We start from the raw sequence: 5219 nt of genomic DNA on the forward strand, positions 1-5219 counted from the left end.
GAACAGAGAATAGCTCCTGTCACAGAGGGAACCGTTCTGGCATCCAGTCTGATCCCTCTGACTTCTAACTTTTCTGGATCACTGTGTTATTTTCTGTGGTAAAAAAAAAAGCAGTTCTTGTGAGGTTATTATCATTGGTGCCTATAGAGTCAAGAAGAGAGGGAGGACTGTATTTTGTCCACTTCCTGAGTACCGCAGTCTTGGCATGAGATAGCAGATCACCGAGGGCCTGAGTGCCATAGCTTGTTTTTGCCCTTCTCAAAAAATGCTTTCTTTATGGAGCTTAACTGCTTGGTCCTCAGGGTGGCCAGCTCTTGCACGCTGCTTGACCAAAGGTCACGAAGGGGTGAGTAAAGCATTGGGAAACTTTTTAATACATATTTTACAGACTTCAGATCACTAATGGGAGCTACTCATTAGTGACCAATTAGGGATCAATCTGAATGTCTACTCCTGGGGTTGTTTCTGTTATGAGTTTTCTGATAACAGTAAGGATTAAAAAAAACCACAAAACTGGTCTTAAAAAAACACCTGACTGACCCTCCTCAAACACCATGGTTTTCTATATTTTACATTATTTTTTTCCCATTTGAAATCACTTTTAAACTTTATCGAGGTGTAATTGACAAATGAAAATTGTATATATTTAAGGTACACAATGGAACATTTTGAAATATGTATATATTGTGAAATGATCACCACAATCAAACTAATTAATATTAGCTTGATTTTGCGTAGTTTTGGTTTTGTATATTTTAATTAGACAAAAAAAATTAATCTTCTCTCCATATATATCATCAAAAGAGAAAACAAAATAATTTAAGCAACAGAGTAAAGAAATCATCTAAGAGGAAAAGAAATGGCTTTAAAAAAAAAATCTGCTATTAACTTCATTTTTGTATAACATGCCTTTTGTTATGGTATTATTTTGAAAGTTTTCAGATGATGTCAAAGTCAACATAGTTAAATTAAAAAAAATTTTTTTTAATGTGGTTGGTTACTTTAAAAAGTGCTTAATATCCTGATACTGTAATAATATTCCAGTACTTTAATATGTGTCCCAAATTTTATGTGTCATATTATAAAATTATTATATAATCTTGCTGGGGAATTCTTGTCAGTCTGTATTTTACATAAGAAAAGACTGATTCAGAGCAGTTTTGGCATTTGGTCCTTGTCTCAGTGTTAGTAAATATGAGGGTACATCAAAAGGTTCATGGAAAAATAGAATTAAAAGATAATACAATTTTTGTCTATGAACTTTTTGAAGACCCCTCGTAGGGGACCTAGGACCAAGGGAGCTCTTTTCATATCACTGAAATTCTTCTATATGTTTGAAATTTATTGATCATCAAAAATTTTTTTTCTCTTTGATGTAGCAGAGTCTCAGAAACCACAAAAGAAACAGATGGATGCAGCACAGTTTCTTCTAAAACTCTTTCCCTGGACTTGACCACAGATGTATCTGCATGTCTCTCAGTTCTCCCCACACCAAGACTGAATGAGCCCCTGCAGTTCAAGAAATTGAAATGATTACAAAGTGCTGCATCAGAAAAGAAGCAAGAAATCCAAGGAGCATTTATCAGCTAAAGCATGCCAATGAAGAAGAGTCCAGTGCTTTTCTGACTCTGCCAGTATCTGCAGCCTTTCACGGTCAAGATCTTTGTAGGACACACTGAGCTCAGCTCAGCCCTGCTACTCAGTCAGAAGCAAATTGTGAGAGAGAGATGTAAACACTGTTAAGAAGTATGACATTCTACAGCAAGATGGTAGGATAAAAAAGAGATGTATGCTAGGCAGCTCAGGCTTTTGAAATGAATGCAAATTTCAAATGAGAAAAAAGATGCCTGTATGTATAAGCTTTTTAAAAAAATGGGAGTGCACAGGTATATGACAATATAAGAAAACAACACAACAGAACACAAAACTTAAGAAATCTAGATTATTCTTCAATTCAGATTTACACAATGGCTCTAGTAAAAGTATGATTGTCATATTGAATTGACCAGAAAGTTGGAATTAATATTTATGACTAGTGTTTTTGCATTCTGCTCAGTTCACCAAACATCAGTGACAGTTTGGATTGAATTTCTTTATCCCTTCTACTGCAAATTCTTGAATTACAAAAACCTTTGCATTTCTTCTTTCTTTCTTTCTTTCTTTCTTTCTTTCTTTCTTTCTTTCTTTCTTTCTCTCTCTCTCTCTCTCTCTCTCTCTCTCTCTCTCTCTCTCTCTCTCTCTCTCTCTCTCTCTCTCTGTCTGTCTGCCTGTCTGTCTATTTTTTTTGCAGTACCACACAGCCATGCCAGAAATAGTAGGAGGAACAATAAAAGAAAAAGAGTTACAAATCCAGATGTATTATTATCTTCAAGGGAAATTTCAAAGAGTGGAAGCAACTGAGAACTTTCTTTCCATCGTGTTCTTATTTGTGCCCAATATTCTAATTAAAACATATTAAAAAGGACATATACTATTTTTAGGAATACAGTAACAGCGGGGTAAGTGGTTTGCAGAAAATAGAAAGATGGGTCCTCTAAGAAAAGCACACCTACTTGAGAAGTGACTGGAAGCAGCAAGACTCCTATAGTCTAAGCCATGGAGTCTATTAGTTCTTCCCTTTTCTATCTCAGTGATGTGGGACAAAGCACCAAACCTCTTTGAGGGTTGTTTGGATTTAAAAAGGAAGGAAATAATATATGTGAGAGTATAGACTGTGAGGCACATTATTTATGTGCAGTTCTATTATTATTGTTTATCAATAGATATTTGAACTCCCATATTCCCATGACCAGAAACTTCACAGAAATTGATTGACTGGCACCATGATTATTAACATCTTTAAACAACTAGTTACAGCATTTTTTTCCCCTTCACAATGCAACTTCTTGCTTCTTCCCTGCAGCTCGGTGACAGAAGCTGGAGGTTACTGCACCTTCTTGCAGGTAATTTCAAAAAATACACTTGGTGGGAAGTGCTCTAAGGAAACTGCTCATCCTCTCCCCATAACTCTTCTCCGGGAAATGCCACCAGCTCTCACGCTTGTTCTCACTCTCACAACCTGCACCTGCTTGGCCTGGGTCACCAATGAGGGCTTTGCTTCCTGGACCATGTGAGAGTCCCTGCTACATTATTCTTTCCACTCTCTGGCATAACAGATTTTGATATCGATCCTTTTCCACAATCCAGACCCTAGATAACAGGGATTTCCCAGGGGGTCACCCAACTATGCTCCTTTGCGGTGTGTGTTCCAAATGGAAAAATCTTTTCTTTGCAGATATGAGATATTTGTGTGTTTGTGTGTGTGTTGCATAAGAAACTTAAGAAGTAAATGCTCATATTTTTTAAAAAGTTCCTAAAATGAGAAAAGAATATTAAAATCTGTTTAGACATTAAAAGGACCTACAGAGGAAATTCTAAAAGGACTGCTCAGGCTCATTGGTGGAGCCCTGGAAACACATGTATGTCATGATGTCTCTGAGCAGGCTGCTCTCACCCTCTGATTGTACTTGACCTGGCAGCTGCTAACTATGTTCCACCTGGTTCCACCTGGTTAGAGGAATGTTAATTATTGGCTGTAATCTCCACAGTATCCTGGAGAAGATAGAAGGGTAACTACCTTCGTTTGAGACATGTAGACATTTAGAGATGTAAGGGTCACACTCAAAAGTATGGGCATGTTGTGGACCCATATTTGACCAGGAATGCGGATCCTCCTGTCTTGCCCCTATGTAGGTGTCTGAGATGTAGATTCACTGAGCCAGAAGGTGCTAATGCTGACGCCCTAATGCGGAAGGGACCTTATCAAGCATCTATTCTTGTCAAAGGTGAGGAATCTGAGGCTTGGAAAAGTTTATGTCATTTACGTAATTTAACACAGATCATAAACATTTAATGGAGGGGCCAAAAAAAAAAAAAAAAAGGTCTAAATGTTTACCTTAAGAAGAGTTGTTCCTTAAAAATTTAAGTTTTTGTGCTTTTTACTGGCATTAAAATATATTCATCATTTTCTCCTGTTTTGTCAGAATCTACAACATGGATAAAATTCTACGTCTCTATTTTACAGGTGTTGAAATCCGTTTCCCTGTGTGCATTCTCCTCTTTAAGTGGATGGCTGATTCTATCCTAGTCATCCTGAACTTTTTAGCTTTCTTTAAGACATGATAAATCAGGGAACAAAAGGAACTCCCTCTGCATGACAGCAGCACTTTTGGGAAGCTGAACATGTACCTGTGACTCAAGGCTGAGTTATTATAAGAAAAACAGAAAAGGAAGGAAGAAGGTTTTAATTTCCCACTGTTGAAGACATTGTCAGGATGAGAGACAGACAGGGAACGTGCGCAGACTTGTGCTTCTATTCAGGGATGAACAGGGCAAGTGTTTCATCCACACTGTCTTCAAAGCATTGCCTGGAATGCAAAATGACATGATTTTTCTGGAATACAATTCTGTTTCAAAGGCCAAGAAAAGGTGATAAGTTTTTAATGCACACTTAGGCACCTTGAAGGTCTCCTGTAAACAGAATGGAGATGTTCCTGAAAAGCTGTCTACAGAGAAAAAAGCAACCTGGTTAAAATTCCATTATGTTTTTCTTTGGCCCCTTTTGGATAATTGAAGGTGTCTTTAAAACAGAAACAGACTGCTGCTTCATGTGGGAAAAAGAAAAAAAAGCATTCATGGAGTACAGAGGAATAGAAAAGTACATCGTTACCACTCCCCAGTTAAGGAATGCATGGCTTTTACCCACCATAGCTCCTGCTGCCTGTGGCTTCTTCATAACAGTCAATCTATCTGTCTCTCTGTCACCACCAACATCTTCCTAAATTGATCTAATCTTCTTTCTACTCCCCAAATCCTTTGGATTGCTTCTTGTTAATAGATAATTCAAATTCAGTACTACTGTGTTTCTATCTTCCTTTCCTTCCTGATTGTCAAATCACTTTGCCCCAACAAGTCTCAGTTAAAACAATTTTAAAAAAATTCTGTAGGGGCTTGGCACAAGTTTTATCTTTTGCCTGGGCTGCTCTATCCATGCTTTCAAAGTTCTTTCTACCCTTCAACGTGTAGTGCAAACTCTTACATCTTCCAACAGTAAAACTTCTCTAATTTTCTTGCATGGAATTAATGTGTCTCTCCAGTCTGGACCAGCTGCATGGGTGTGTGACCTGCAGTTGCACAGGGCTTGGCATGCTCAGAAGGACAACACCCTTGGTTAATACTCT

Source organism: Cynocephalus volans, chromosome 13 (assembly GCF_027409185.1).
Source record: "Cynocephalus volans isolate mCynVol1 chromosome 13, mCynVol1.pri, whole genome shotgun sequence".
Lineage (NCBI taxonomy): Eukaryota > Metazoa > Chordata > Mammalia > Dermoptera > Cynocephalidae > Cynocephalus > Cynocephalus volans.